The sequence below is a fragment of the Monodon monoceros genome, unplaced genomic scaffold, assembly GCF_005190385.1.
Source record: "Monodon monoceros isolate NGI ecotype Baffin Bay Population unplaced genomic scaffold, NGI_Narwhal_1 Super_Scaffold_5, whole genome shotgun sequence".
NCBI lineage: Eukaryota > Metazoa > Chordata > Mammalia > Artiodactyla > Monodontidae > Monodon > Monodon monoceros.
The window spans coordinates 30,856,583-30,873,585 of NW_021703782.1; the positions used below are offsets into that span (position 1 = coordinate 30,856,583).

At 39.4% G+C, this 17,003-nt stretch overlaps 1 protein-coding gene across 1 annotated transcript in view; it reads right to left on the reverse strand.

Moving 5' to 3' along the window:
* NTRK2 (neurotrophic receptor tyrosine kinase 2) overlaps positions 1 to 17,003 on the reverse strand; it is a 399,796-nt gene that overhangs the window by 104,215 nt on the left and 278,578 nt on the right. The gene's annotated exons all lie outside the window — the stretch shown is intronic.

Sequence of the window (17,003 nt, forward strand, 5' to 3'; positions counted from 1 at the left end):
CAGCAAGGGAAAAATGACAAATAACATACAAGGGAACTCTGATAAGGTTAACAGCTGATTTCTCAGCAGAAACTCTACAAGCCAGAAGGGAGTAGCATGACATATTTAAAGTGATGAAAGGGAAGGACGTACAACCAAGATTACTCTACCCGGCAAGGATCTCATTCAGATTCGACGAAGAAATGAAAAGCTTTACAGACAAGCAAAAGCTAAGAGAATTCAGCACCACCAAACCAGCTCTACAACAAATGCTAAAGGAACTTCTCTAAGTGGGAAACACAAAAGAAGAAAAGGACCTACAAAAACCAAACCCATAACAATTAAGAGAATGGTAATAGGAACATATATATTGATAATTACCTTAAATGTGAATGGATTAAATGCTCCAACAAAAAGACACAGGCTCACTTAATGGATACAAAAACAAGACCCATAGATATGCTGTCTACAAGAGACCCACTTCAGACCTAGGGACACATACAGACTGAAAGTGAGAGGATGGAGAAAGATATTCTATGCAAATGGAAATCAAAAGAAAGCTGGAGTAGCAATACTCATATCAGATAAAATAGAATTTAAAATAAAGAATGTTACAGGAGACAAGGAAGGACACTACATAATGATCAAGGGATCAATCCAAGAAGAAGATAAAAAAATTATAAATATATATGCACCAAACATAGGAACAACTCAATACATAAGGCAACTGCTAACAGCTATAAAAGAGGAAATCAACAGTAACAAAATAATAGTGGGGGACTTTAACACCTCACTTATACCAAAGGAAAGATCATCCAAACAGAAAATTAATAAGGAAACAAAGGTTTAAACAACACAATAGACCAGATAGATTTAATTGATATTTATAGGACATTCCATCCCAAAACAGCAGATTACACTTTCTTCTCAAGTGCACATGGAACATTCTCTAGGATAGATCACATCATGGATCACAAATCAAGCCTCAGTAATTTAAGAACACTGAAATCACATCAAGCATCTTTTCTGACCACAGCGCTATGAGATTAGAAATAAATTACAGGGAAAAACCGTAAAAAACACAAACACATGGAGGCTAAACAATACATTACTAAATAACCAAGAGATCACTGGAGAAATCAAAGAGGAAATCAAAAATTACCTAGAGACAAATCATAACGAAAACACGATGATCCAAAACCTATCGGATACAGCAAAAGCAGTTCTAAGCGGGAGGTTTATAGCAATACAAGCCTACCTCAAGAAACAAGAAACATCTCAAATAAACAGTCTAAACTTACACCCAAAGGAACTAGAGAAAGAAGAACAAGCAAAACCCAAAGTTAGTAGAAGGAAAGAAATCATAAAGATCACAGCAGAAATAAATGAAAAAGAAACAAAGAAAACAATAGCAAAGATCAATAAAACTAAAAGACAGTTCTTTGAGAAGATAAACAAAATTAATAAAGCTTTAGCCAGACTCATCAAGAAAAAGAGGGAAAGGACTCAAATCAATAAAATTAGAAATGAAAAAGTAGAAGTTACAAGAGACACTGCAGAAATACAAACCATCCTAAGAGACTACTACAAGCAATTCTATGCCAATAAAATAGACAACCTGGTAGAAATGGACAAATTCTTAGAAAGCTATAACCTTCCAAGACTGAACCGAGAGGAAATAGAAAATATGAACAGACCAATCACAAGTAATGAAATTGAAACTGTGATTTAAAATCCTCCAACAAACAAAAGTCCAGGACCAGATGGCTTCAAGGGGAACTCTATCAAACATTTAGAGAAGAGCCAACACCCATCCTTCTCAAACTCTTCCAAGAAATTGCAGAGGAAGGAACACTCCCAAACTCATTCTATGAGGCCATCACCCTGATACCAAAACCAGACAAAGATACTACAAAAAAAGAAAATTACAGACCAATATCACTGTTGAATATAGATGCAAAAATCCTCAACAAAATACTAGCAATCAGAATCCAACAACACATTAAAAGGATCATACACCATGATCAATATTTATCCCAGGGATGCAAGGATTCTTCAATATATGCAAATCAACCAATGTGATACACCATATTAACAAACTGAAGGAGAAAAACCGTATGGTCATCTCATTAGATGCAGAGAAAGCTTTTGACAAAATTCAACACCAATTTATGATAAAAACTCTCCAGAAAGTGGGCATAGAGGGAACCTACCTCAACATAATAAAGGCCATATACGAAAAAGCCACAGCAAACATCATTCTCAATTGTGAAAAACTGAAAGCATTTCCTCTAACATCAGGAACAAAACAAGTATGTCCACCCTCGCCACTATCATTCTACACAGTTTTGGGCGTCCTAGCCACAGCAATCAGAGCCGAAAAAGAAATAAAAAGAATTCAAATTGGAAAAGAGAAGTAAAGCTGTCACTGTGTGCAGATGACATGATACTATACATAGAGAATCCTAAAGATGCCACCAGAAAAACTACAAAAGCTAATCAATGAATTTGGTAAAGTTGCGGGATACAAAATTAATGCACAGAAATCTCTTGCATTCCCATACACTAATGATGAAAATCTGAAAGAGAAATTAAGGAAACATTCCCATTTACCCTTGCAACAAAAAGAATAAAATACCTAGGAATAAACCTACCTACGGAGACAAACGACTTGTATGCAGAAAACTATAAGACACTGATGAAAGAAATTAAAGACGATACAAATAGATGGAGAGATATACCATGTTTTCGGATTGGGAGACTTAATATTGTGAAAATGACTCTACTACCCAAAGCAATCTACAGATTCAATGCAACCCCTATCAAATTACCAATGGCAATTTTTACAGAACTAGAACAAGAAATCTTAAAATTTCTATGGAGACACCAAAGACCCTGAAGAGCCAAAGCGGTTTTGAGGGAAGAAAAAGGCGCTGGAGGAATCAGACCCCCTGACTTCAGACTATACTACAAAGCTACTGTAATCAAGACAATATGGTACTGGCACCAAAACAGAAATATAGACCAATGGAACAGGATAGAAAGCCCAGAGATAAACCCACACACCTATAGTCAACTAATCTATGACAAAGGAGGCAAGGATATAAAATGGAGAAAAGACAGTCTCTTCAATAAGTGGTGCTGGGAAAACTGGACGGCTATATATAAAAGAATGAAATTAGAACACTCCTTAACACCATACACAAAAATAAACTCAAAATGGATTAGAGACCTAAATGTAAGACTGGACACTATAAAACTCTTAGAGGAAAACACAGGAAGAACACTCTTTGACATAAATCACAGCAAGATCTTTTTTGATCCACCTCCTAGAGTAATGGAAATAAAAACAAAAATAAACAAATGGGACCTAATGAAACTTCAAAACTTTTGCACAGCAAAGGAAACCATAAACAAGATGAAAAGACAACCCTCATAATGGGAGAATATATTTGCAAATGAATCAGCAAACAAAGGATTAATCTCCAAAATATATAAACAGCTCATGCAGCTCAATATTAAAAAAACAAACAATCCAATCCAAAAATGGGCAGAAGACATAAATAGACATTTCTCCAAAGAAGACATATGGATGGCCAAGAAGCACATGAAAAGCTGCTCAACATCACTAATTATTAGAGAAATGCAAATCAAAACTACAGTGAGGTATCACCTCACACCAGTTAGAATGGGCATCATCAGAAAATCTACAAACAACAAAAGCTGGAGAGGGTGTGGAGAAAAGGGAACCCTCTTGTACTGTTGGTGGGAATGTAAATTGATACAGCCACTATGGAGAACAGTATGGAGGTTCCTTAAAAAACTAAAAACAGAACTACCATATGACCCAGCAATTCCACTACTGGGCATATACCCAGAGAAAACCATAATTCAAAAAGACACATGCACCCCAATGTTCATTGCAGCACTATTTACAATAGTCAGGTCATGGAAGCAACCTAAATCCTCATCGACAGACGAATAGATAAAGAAGTGGTGGTATATATATACAATGGAATATTACTCAGCCATAAAAGGAATGCAATTGGGTCATTTGTAGAGACGTGGATGGATCTAGAGACTGTCATACAGAGTGAAGTAAGTCAGAAAAAAAAAACAAATATCATGTATTAATGCATATATGTGAAACCTAGAAAAATGGTACAGATGAACTGGTTTGCAAGGCAGAAATAGAGACACAGATGTAGAGAAAAAACATATGGACATCAAGGGGGGAAAGTGGCGGGGGTGTGTGATGAATTGGGAGATTGGTATTGACATATATACACTAATATATATAAAATGCATAACTAATAAAAACCTGCTGTATAAAAAAGTAAATAAAATAAAATGCAAAAATTAAAAAGAAAAAAAAGAATGCTTTAGGGATGGGGTTAAAGAATAGATGTAATTTCCCACACCCACTACTGGGTCTAGAACATATTAGGCAATCAATAGTATTTTATGAATAAATAATAACATAAACATGAAAAAATAGATGAGTGGTTGAACAAGAGATGAGAATGGTGGGAAGGAAGGCATTTAAAGTGGGGGAAGAGAAAAAGCAAGGATGAAGAGGAGGAAAAGTCCAGATTATCATACCAAGTTTAGTTAGAGAAAGACAAATATCATATGATATCACTTATATGTGGAATCCAAAAAAATATGATACAAATGAACTTATTTACAAAACAGAAACAGACTCACATGCACAGAAAACAAGCTTATGGTTACCAAAGGAGAATAGGGGGGTGGGGAGAGGGATAAATTAGGAGTTTGGGATTAACATATACACATTACTATATATAGAATAGATAAACAATAAACAGCAAGGACCTACTGTACAGCACAGGGAACCATATTCAATATCCTGTAATAACCTATAATGGAAAATAATCTGAAAAAGAACATGTATATGTATATAACTGAATCACTTTGCTGTACACCTGAAACTCACACAACATTGTAAATCAACTATACTTCAATAAAAATTTTAAAAAAGGAAACTCTGATTTATATTGTTTTTTCCTAAAGAGAAAAAGCAGGCAATACTCAGTAAAAGGAGGACAAGGTTGGACCATAGAGGGCCCTGAACACCTCACTAAGTAGTTTAAACAATCTCGGGCACTAGTAAGTATGGACTCAGACAAATGCTTCACTGCTATTTTGCCTTCATTTCATCATCTTTAAATGAAGGAGTTTAGACTAAACAGCATTTCAGATCTGCTCTAGCACACACGCAGTTCCATAATAGGTGAGCCCGTAGCTTGGTTCTGTATGTAAGTCTTATGTAGAAGACTTTTGAGCATGGAAGAAAAGTGACGAGGACAAATTAGATTATTCTGGCAGTGATCAAACTGGAGGCAGAGAAGCCAGTTCTGATATAACTTAGACCTCGCTCTCACAGAGGTCTGTGCTGAGCAGAGAGCGGGCTCCAGCAGTCACTCATCCATCTTTCCTCTCCAGCCCCTTGCCCATCGAATGCACACAGCTCAAGGTGACAGACTCCAGGGAAGCTGAGGTCAAGTCCGTGACCCTGAAGGGAACAGAGGATGTCACCAAGGACTAATCCTGATGTTTTCAGGGAAAGACAGAGAACAAGGTGCAATAGAACAAGACCCAAATGGACAAATGAGAGAGGCAGGAGAAAGGGCCAGGGATGAGCATGAGGAGAGCAGAAGGCAGACTTCTGGGGGCAGAGGACACAGCACGGGGCCACAGAAAGAGGAAGTGGACTTTCAGGGATTCCCAAGGGTCCCAGTAGGAACCTTTGGACTAAACCGTGCATTGGGTCCAGTGATGGACAAGATAAGACTCTTGCAAGGTGACTTTGCATTGAAGGAAGGGCACCAGGTACTTACTTGGATGCCCCATACAACATCCAACAGCAGCAAAGGACCCTTTCCTCTTAAACCAAATATTAATACCCTATGTTGAATGAGAACAGAGCAGCTATGGAGAGAAAGGCAGGATTGGGCTTAATCTAACCTGAACATCACATCAGATAAAAGACTTGAGTTATTTGAAGTTAAAATTCCCAAAAGTTCTTGTAGAAAACAGCCAGGGAGGGGGAAAGCCCCAGAAATCTTTCAAGCTGTTAGACTGAAGGGAACACCACACTTCAAAATATACATACGGCACATCCTTCGCTTTGACAGCCCCTAACAGACAAAATTATATCTGTTCTACACACTGGCATGTGGTAGAATTGGATTGATTTGCCCTGACAGCCCTCCCTGCTGGAACAATACTTGTCAGTCAGCCCCGGCAATGTTTGTATTTTCAAGAATAATTATGCAGAGTGATTGTACAAGATCCTGGCAGGTGGGCCAGACAGGCTTAGCTGTCTACCTCTCCGACACTGTGTCCCTGAGCCCGAGGATGGAAAACACCCCTTTAACGTCCTGCTTCCCCCCTCCCAAGCTGTGTGCATCAACCTCCATTTGAGAGTTCTATGCTGATGTCTGTTTTATCATTTGGGATCCTCCACTCCCATGCCCTCCAAACAGAAACCTTCCTTCCTTCAATAATTTCAACTGGTAGCCACTATGTCTTCCTAATTGACTTCTTCAAGTCAGCTGGCCTTAACCAACGCACATCTGAATGAATGCTCCATTGTGAAAGAAATGTTTTGTCTTTGGTGGAGATAATTCATATAACACACACACACACACACACACGCACATACACACACCAGTGTGCATTCAGGGGCTTTCCTAGCCTGTGTCTTAATTGTGAATAGTTTACCCCAGCATAAATATATTGAGTCTCTTTTCTGTGCACACACTCTAGTGAAGGTAAGAGAAATGCAGATATAATGAAAATGGGATCAGAATGCGATAAACGGTAATGAGAGGGGCCAGCCAAGTGCTCTGTAAGTGAGGCCATTCAGGAAAGGCTCTGTGGAGTCATTGAGCCAATTCTAGAAAAGCAAGTTAGAGTCTTTATGAAGAAAGCTCTGAACACAAGAGAACGGGGCAAGTGCTTAGCCTAAGAAGCAGTGGGGAGCCAGTGGGCACTTCATGAGGTCCGGAGTTCTGTGCCAGGTTCCCAGGCTGCCTCACATGGCTGTAGACTCTGCCCCAATTCCACAGAAAGGCAATGCTCAGTAGAGCTCACAACCAATGATATGTGGTGAATGAAAGAGACAGGATCACAGACAAGATTTTTGGTTGCATCCCAAGAGTTTTCCATCTCTGGATGGATTTCTGTCCAATTGATATGTCAAGCAGAGTACTATGCTATTTCCTGTTCAATATGATTATTTGAGAACTCATATTTTCAAAGGTAGGACTAATGTTTGTTTTCCTTAAAGGATTTTGCAATATTTTCAGCATCTTTCAACCCAACATACCTTTTTTTTTTCCTCTTCATTTCACCATTTAAGCACCTATGTGTAAAGAATTGTGTTTGATGCTGTGGAAGGTTCAAGGGTGAATAAGGGCAACAGGAAGCCAGTGTTCATTAATTGCACATCTGCTGCGTGAGAGGTATCATGTCAAGCATTGTACATACAATCTTTTATTCAGACATCCTTCTGCACCTAAGAAGAGACATCACTGACTCCATTTGGGGAATGGAATAAGTAAGTCTTGGAGATGTTAAGTAATTTGCCCAAAGCCACACAGCTGGAAAGTGGCCAAGGCAAGCTAGAAATGGCTTCAAGACCAAGCAGTCTCACACAGTAGAACACAAATCTTTCCCCTAAAGGAACTGTAGTCTAATAGGGAGATGAGACACAAAGTACACAAATAACAGTTGTAAAAAGAAGAATGTAAAACCCACCATGACAGATGTTAGAAATACAGGGTTGAGGGTGTTCAGAAGAAAAACATTCTTTGAATACAGGGTTTGGGGTTGGAGGGTGTCATTTGAATTTTCCCTTGTAAGTTGAGCAGGGCTTGAAATGTTGGTTGGAAGAGAAGGGCATTGTTGAATGTAATGAATTATGACATTTTCAAATTGTCAAGATGTCACTGACTTGATCATGTACTGGACCTTCATGTTAAGACATACCTGCATTAAAGTCCAAAATCTGAAACCTATTTAGGTTGAACCAAATGCAATTTCCATTTGTGCAGGCCCAAATGAGACAAATATCAGCTATTTCATGTGGCTTAACATTAGGTTGTATCTTTACAAACAGAAACTCTGAATATTAGAAAATACATATCTTTTAATGTTCAAAAAAACATAAAGGAAAGCAATACATGCGCATGGTAACAAACCACGAGCCTTAAGATAGAAAGAAGTTGTACCCTTCCATACTCATCCCTGTCCTTGGTCCTACTCTCCTGGGCAACCAATACAATACAATTTAGATTTTGGTTTTCAAGTGGTGAGCTCCATAACTCTAATTAATATGGTATACCTCTTGTTCCTGTTTTCTCAATTTAAGACACTTATTGATTCTCCACTATATAAGAGGAGGATTTTGCTTGCACTGTCTCCCACCTCCACCCAATAACTGGGTGCTGTATTAGTTTTTAGTTCTTCCATTGATTATCTATTATGCTATACCTCTATTTCAGCCAGTATCCTGACACTCTTCTGTATATGATGAGCATATTAGCACCCCTATCTTCCCTCTACCCCACTCACATATTGAGGTATATTCTTTGAGCTTGACCTACAACTGTGTCAATATTATTGTTATATACATTCCATTCCCAATATGATACAATTAAGTGTCTTATGCTTCTAAAAACTGAACAGCAATAAACAGAATTTATGTTAATATGACCAGCTTAATACTGTATACTACAAGGCTAAGTGGGTACCAGGACTGCATTCGCTTTTCATGCCTAATGTCATGCAGAGAACTTCTGAGCCACTTGAAGGAGGATGTTCATAGCATCAAGATCAAAAGACCTCTCTTTCTTAAGCATCAAGATTGTTACAGCATCAAATTCAGGCAGACAGATTTTTCATTTCTCCTGCTGGCACTCAGTGGACCTCTCAATTTGAGGTCCATGGTGCTTCTTCAACACTGAGGAGTCATCTTTGTTTTTTTCTTTGATAATTTTCTCCCTGCCATTTTTCTCAGTTCTCATCATTATCTGGAAATCTTAATAATCATATGTCGCCTCTCATGATACAATTGAATTGTATGAATTCTCTCTCATGAGTTGGTTATCTATTTCTCTTCTTCTCCAGCACTATTTCTGCCTTTTTGCTCTTTATTTTGGAAAATGTTCTTGCCTTTCAGACCTGTGACTGAAACTTTTACTTCCACCACCATATATTTAATTTTTATGAGTTCCTTATCCTATAATTCCTTTTTCCTAGCTACTTAACTTTGATTTATGTGCATAAAATCTCAGATCAGAGAACACTTTTTTCTTTTAAATTTTCTTACACTCCTAAAAATTTTCTTTTCCCTCCAAGTCATTTATTCTCTTTGTATCTTCTCTTTCAGGTGCTTATTGTCCTTACATGTAGAGTGGATCTTGAATTCTATTTGTATTGAAGAAAGAAAGACTGGATAGCTAATAAGGGTTTCCTGGGCTCTTATGTCAGTATTTCTGATTTCAGATGGGAAGTTTGGTTAGGAATTGGGTCATTGGTAGAACACATAGATAGGAAGGGCTTGCTTTAGGGTGAATAGGCAGAGAATGGACCATTCAGCTGGAGTATAAACATGCCAGAGTAAAGAGAACAGTACTCTGTTCTCCCATACCCATACTAATATTAGCCCTCATCCTCTAGGACAATCAGGCAATTTCTGCACAGAAGTTTTTTAGATTTTTTTTTTTTTTGGTATGAGGATAAATAATGGGCTATCTGCTTCTCTGCCCAGTTGGAGGTGGGAGTGCATACCACTCATGCAGTGCCTCCCTTGTTTTAAGCCTTTTCCCACTGCTTCCTTGTTGAAACTGCTGCATGCACATGATGGCCCCAAGCCTGCAACCATTCCAGGTTCCACCAAACAGGGCACTCCTGCCTCCACTGCAGACCCCCATAGCATATTCTGAGCTGAAGATTCTTCCACTATGTTTCATGCATCAACATGGCAACCAGGCACCACCTCTTTTTCAGAAATCTACTGAAAAATCTTAGCCATTAAAGCCTCAGCCTCTGCTTCACTGTTATGAATAAGAGGCAACAGATATGTTCCGCTCAGCAATCTGGATGGAATGTCTTCAATACCTTACTAGGGAAGTGTTCCTTGGAGTCTCCACACAGATGGAATGTTCTCCAAGAGCTCAACCAGGGTGCCTGAGGACTTTGAATAACCTATTCATTTCACAAATGAGAACAACAAGGCACAGTAAAAGTGCTAATTTCCCAGAGCTGAGCCAGGACCCACCATTTGCTTGCCCTCAAATCCAGTGCCATTTTCATTATACCATGATATTTCTCATTATAGATATTTATCAACCAAACACAACACATAGTTCAAACGTGTAAGAAGAGGGGAAGGCAGGGAAGATAAAGGCTGTATGAAGTCAGCAGAATATTGCTATAGCCTGTCCTCAGAAGTCACATCACCCTTCCTCTGCAGCTACCAGATTTATCTCTCTTGTCCTCTGCCTATTCACACGCTCCATCTTCGATGAGCTGCAAAACCTTGGGTGTGAACTCACAACAAGAAGCATGGTGTTGAAGGCAGTTTATGAGCTGAGGGCAGATTTATAACGTGAGGCTCGTGGTGCTTGGGTTTCCTTCCTTTCTGTCTTGGGATAAGGATGTATTTTTTGTGATTCTGTCAACTGGAACACTTCCAAACTTTACAGTCGATGCTACAAACTCGGTTTTTGGAGAACAGTTATAAAAAGTGCACAGTTATGCTACAGTACCTAATCACACTGCTTTAGAGAGGAAAGGGCCATTCCTATCCATTGGGCTTGGGGTACTGCTGGGGATCCTGTAGAGGGTCAGACAAATCTGGCTCCTGCTATGGTTCCCCAAGTTTTATAATGAAGTCCCTTCTAGAAATTGTCTTTTCCTGAGAGAGTTTCAATGCAACTATTACAAAGGGAACTACTTATGCTGGGTGATTAAAAATTATGTTGTTATATGTTAATATGAACCATTTACAGCTGGGATTAGTTTAGTCTAAATTATTAAAATGGCATCAAATATTCAGAGTAGATTATATCAAATTCATTCGAGAAAACAATGGGACCAAACAAGGGATTAATTTCTAAAATACACAAACAGCTCATACAGCTCAATGTCAAAAAAAACAAAACCTAATCAAAAATGGGCAGAAGACCTAAAATGACATTTCTCCAAAGGAGACATACAGATGGCCAACAGGCACATGAAAAGATGCTCAACACTGTTAATTATTAGAGAAATGCAAATCAAAACCACAATGAGGTATCACCTCACACCAGTGAGAATGGCCATCATCAAAAAATCTACAAATAATAAATTCTGGTGAGGATGTGGAGAAAAGGGAACCCTCCCACACTGTTGATGGGAATGTAAATTGGTGGAGCCACTATGGAAAACAGCATGAAGTTTCCTTAAAAAACTAAAAACAGAGTTACCACATGATCCAGCAATCCCACTCCTGGGCATATATCTGGAAAAGAGGAAAACTCTAACTCAAAAAGGTACACACGCCCCATTGTTCATAGCAGCACTACTTACAACAGCCAAGACATGGAAGATGAATGGGTAAAGGTGTGGTATATAGACACAATGGAATAGTACTCAGCCGTAAAAAAAAGAATGAAATAATGCCATTTGAAGCAATCTGGATGCACCTAGAGATTATCATGTTAAGTGAAGTCAGTCACACTGAGAAAGAAAAGTATCCTATGATACCACTTACATGTGGAATCTAAAAGAAAATGATACAAATGAACATATTTACAAAACAGAAACAGACTCACAGAGAACAAACTTACGGTTACCAAGGGGGAAAGGGGTGGGAGATAAATTGGGAGTTTGGGATTAACAGATACATGCTATGATATATAAAATAGATAAACAATAAGGGCCTACTGTACAGCAGAGGGAACCATACTCAATATCTTACAATAATACCTATAATGGAAAAGAATCTGGAAAAGGATATATATATGTATATAACTGAATCACTTTGCTGTACACCTGAAACTAACACAACATTGTAAATCGGCTATATTTCAATTAAAAAAATAAATAAGAAAAATATTGGATTGCCCAAAAAGTTGGTTCCGGTTTTCCCATTCCATCTTAGGGAAAAACCCAAACGAACTTTTGGGTCAACCCCATACAATAAAAAGAAGCAGCCAGTGTTAGATCATATGGTGTGCTGAAGTTGAGGCAACAGTCAGCTGATGGCAATCTGTCTCTATGGGTGTGGCTAAACAATGTCCAGCCCTGCCTTGTAACTCCACCTGGGGCCTGAGTGGACAGGCCTCCAGGGAGAACCTGATTCCTCAGGAGGGCTGATATCTGCCTGGGGTTGAACTGACAGTTAGGACCTAACATGGGACTCAGGCCACTTATCTGATCCAGGCTCCTCCACCTTAAAATACCTGAGTGAACCAAAAGGATTTGGAAGGAACAATAAAATGTTCTTAACTTTTGTCCCCCACCCCTTATGAATTTGCATATGATTATAATGAACTGAACAGGAGTGAGATCAGTACAAGCCCAGATGAAAACACTATAACTATGCAAGAACCAATGAAGGCCCAGGAGGAAAATGTCCATTGAGGAAGAAAAGTGAAAAACGAGGAGGAAAGTGTCCCATGGGCAGGGCCCAGGGTAATGATGGGGCCAGCAGTGAGTGAAAATGACCACAATTTGCAGGCAGGGATTAAGAGGCAGAAAGGAAGTCTCAGTCCAATTGTTGCTAATAACTAACTACGTAAGTCACAGCAATTCACTTAATGTATCTGTTGATTCCTCTCCTCTCACTGTAAAATGCGAATAGAAATACCTGACCCCTGCATCCTAGAGAGAACAAAATGGTATTCTAAATAAAAAGCATTCTGAAAAGTAAAATGTACTATAAATGTTACATGGTGTGACCACTGCTATACAGCAATTTGGTGCTCAAGATTATACAGTGCCTTACAGATACATTTTATTGGTTCAATTTAACATTAAATATTATAGACAAACTACAACACTAAAGATGCCTTCTGCTCTCGGAACACTTTAAAGCTTATAAAGTACTCGCACATATTATTTTATTTGAGCATGAAAATAGCTCTGTGAAATGGGCTATGAACATTTCCCAAGTTCCATTTCACAGTTGAGGAAGCAGAGGCTCAGAGAGGCTGAGGGGCTCATCCAAGGTTGCACAGCTGGACAGTTATAGAACTAGACACCAAGCTTGGCCTTTTGATTCCAAGTTCGATATTCTTTACACCAAAGTGGCATAGTAGGGATTCTGGAGACTAAGAATGACAAAAGTAAAAAAAATTCATTATGGAGATAAGACTTGTAGATATGATGCTAAGATCAATGCAGGATACTCGTGCAAAAATAGTGCCAGGCATTTGTCTACTAGACAGATATGAACTCAAGAAAGGAGAAATTAATGTGGATGGGTAATCACAGGAAAGGCTTCACATATTAAAAAAGGTCTGGGTTTTCATGTGAAAAATGGATTTCTTTGAATAGTTGGAGTTAAAGGAGAAGAAGCGAAAGCATGAAGTCAGGATGGTGGGAATAAGATTGCTCTGTTTAACCAGGGGTATAGTAAGAGGTGGTGGGATAGAAGTTTTAATAGAAGTTTTGATAGGTTAAATGGGACAAGATCATAGAGAGCCTGAAGGTTAGATGAAGGGGTCTAGCTTTGATCCTATAAGCAGAATGGAGTTATTGTAGGTTCCTGAACAAGGGAGTGGCATTATATATGTAGTATACTGTCTGGTAGGAATATGCACAGTGTATTAAATGCACCCAGAAGCACAGAGAGTAACTAGAAGATTGTTGCATTAATAACAGCATAGTCATGAAGTCCCTGTGTCACAGTGGTGGCAATGAAAATAAAAGGAAAGCTACAAATCCTAAGAGTCAAGTCATTGGATAATCAGAGCAAGAGAATTACTCACTCAGCTACCACACTCCAAATGACTCTCAGAAACATCAATAGTTTTCTTAATCATATTTTCCCTTAACCATGCTGCCAAATTAAGTGACCCAGAGTTGCCAAAACAAAGAGTTCATTAAAAATCTCTGGAATTTGTCTAAAATGTTCTTTAATTCACCCCTTGGTCTTCTTTCCAGGAAGACTTCTCAGAAGTGAAACGATTGTATACACACATAAACATCACTAGAGTCACCTTCAGACCTTCCCAATGCTCTTAACTCTGTATTCATATCATATGAATCCCTGCATCTAATGTCAGAAGATGTTGTCGTGTCACCTTTCATTGGATCCATACCATCTCCAAAGAGGTGACGTGAAGATGGGGAGAAGAAGCAGAGGCAAAGAAGCCCCAAGTGCCAAGTGTGGAGCAGAGAAGGAGGAGAAGGGCAGGAAGATGTGGACCAGTATGGTATTGTGGATGGACAGCCTGGATCTTTATAACTTGGCTGCTTGGTCCAGCCTGAACTCAGTGCCTGAGTCTGCCTTTTCAACACTTACCTGAACCCTGACCCAAAGCAAAGAGGTTAAGGATTGAAATTGGTCCCCTTTCTTTGGTTGGCAGGTGGGTTCATAGACATGGTCTGATTTGAACAGCCTCCATTTTCCTAAGTGAATTTTAATAAAGACATACTTTCCCTTTAAATTTCAACAGCTCTGCTGTGTTTTCCATTCCCTCTTCATTTCAGCGTGTGGGCATCACACACACACACACGCACGCACACACACAGACACCTCGCACGCTGCACCGACAGCTGCTTGCCAGTCAATGAAGTCACGTTACTCTGTCATGAGGACGTGTGAAATCAGCCGTCTCCCGGGAGGTGGGCGGAGGCATGCACGATGCAATCAATGTAAACAGGATTTTTCTGTCTCCTGCGCCTGTTTTGTTGGCTCATTGAGCAGAGAAGTGAACAAGCTTCACTGGGTGCAGAACTGTATCTAGGAAAAACCTTTTCTTTTTATTGCCATTGTATGTGATAATGACTTCAGGAGACTGTCACCTTTAGATTCACACTGGTTGGATGAAACAGGCTCCCTGCTTTCAGAAAAATCCAACAGAATTGACCTCTTTTTCCCATGAAAATGTCAACAGCAACATACAACCCTCACACCCTAGGCAGGCATACCAGAGCCCCTCCAATGGCCCCAAAGCTGTGGACAAGCTCCATCACTGCCATGGTAGCTTCAGCACCTCAAAGCATCTCTCTTAGTGCTGATGATCACAATGCTCCATGCCAGGCAGTTGTCACTGCTGCCAAGGATCTGTCAGCCCCGGCGCTCCCCTGGCTGCACGCATATTCATGGCTTATTCCAGCAGAATAATCTCCATCCCAGACTCCAGCAACCCAGACATGGATGACTTAAACCAAGTACCTGAGAGCTTAATTCTATTATTCCATAGGGATTTTGTACTCCATGGCAAGAACTTATGAAAGACAGATGTTCATTTTGGGTCAAACACACTTACATAATGCCTGATGGTGTGCAAATGATGGTTTGTCTCACCTGACATTGTTAGACTACCTACAAGGACTTCCCTGCCCCCAGAGTTAAACCTCTATCTAAAACCAACCAAAGCCAACAAGCAGGCTTCATTGTTCAAATAAGAAGTGTACAGTGGGAGAAATCTCCAGGACACTGGGATAGGATGAGACCCTGGATGGCTAATTAACAGGACCAGGGAAGGGAGTGTGACAGAGTCTGACACACAAGTGAGCTGGCAACCCTAACTAATTAGCAACAATTAATTTTACAGTAGGAGCAAGAACACATGTATTATGTTCTATAAAAGCTTAATAGATGTCACCATAAATCACTCTCATCTCTCCCCTGAAACTGAACTTGCAAGTAGGCTGCCTTGAAATCTTCAGGAATGAACAATATAGAGCTGCCTGCTATCTCTTGGATCTTAATATGAAAGCAAGACAGCTTTTGCTCTGCTACTTGGCCCTTGACAAATCTCAGCTGTTGTAACTGAGGTTGGCCTCAGTAGGCTCCACTGTACCCCAGCCCTGAACCAATTCTGATTAAGGAAGGCAAGAAATGATCAGCCCGAGTTCCTGGTAGGATCTGGGATCCATAGTGCTACCCTAGTTGGATGTCCAGTGTTCCCAAAAGGAGCTTCCTGCCTGAGACAGAGAACAGATTTCTTCATTTATGTCTCCTCCTATCGACTGGAAGTACCTGCGTGGAACATTATGTTGAAAGGATTGGGGCTTAGTGGGAAAGAGTGCCAGGAGCAACTAGTAATGTCTGCTAGGCACTAGGATTAGAAGCACTGTGGTTTTGTTTGTTCTGTTTTGTTTTAATTTTCCACCATTTTTTAAAATTGTGGTAAAATACGTATAACATAAAATGTATCATTTTAAAGTGTACAATTTAGTGGCATTAACTGCATTCGTAATTCTGTGCAACCATCACTACTATCATTTTTTAAAAATTTTATTGGAGTATAGTTGCTTTACAATGTTGTGCTAGTTTCTTGCTGTACAGCAAAGTGAATCAGTCATACATATACATATATCCACTCGTTTTTAGATTTCCTTCCCATTTAGGTCACCACAGAGCACTGAGTAGAGTTCCCTGTGCTATACAGTAGGTTCTCATTAGTTATCTATTTTATACATAGTAGCATCACTACTATCTAGTTCCAGAATTTTCCCATCACCCCAAGTGGAAACCCTGAACCTATTAAGCACTCACTTCCCATTTCCCCCTCCCCTCAGCCCCTGGAAACTACTAATCTCTTTTCTGTCTCTATGGATTTGCTTATTCTGGAAATTTCATATGGATAGAATCATACAATATGTGTCCTTTGTGTCTGGCATCTTTTCACTTAATGTTTTCAAGGTTCGTGTTGTAGTAGGTATCAGCACTCTTGTTTTGATCACCTTGACCTTTGATCACCAAAGTCCTGTCTTTGGTGAGTACTCTTCTTCAGTTTCCTAAACAGCATCTCAGTTCTCATTTGAGTCATGAA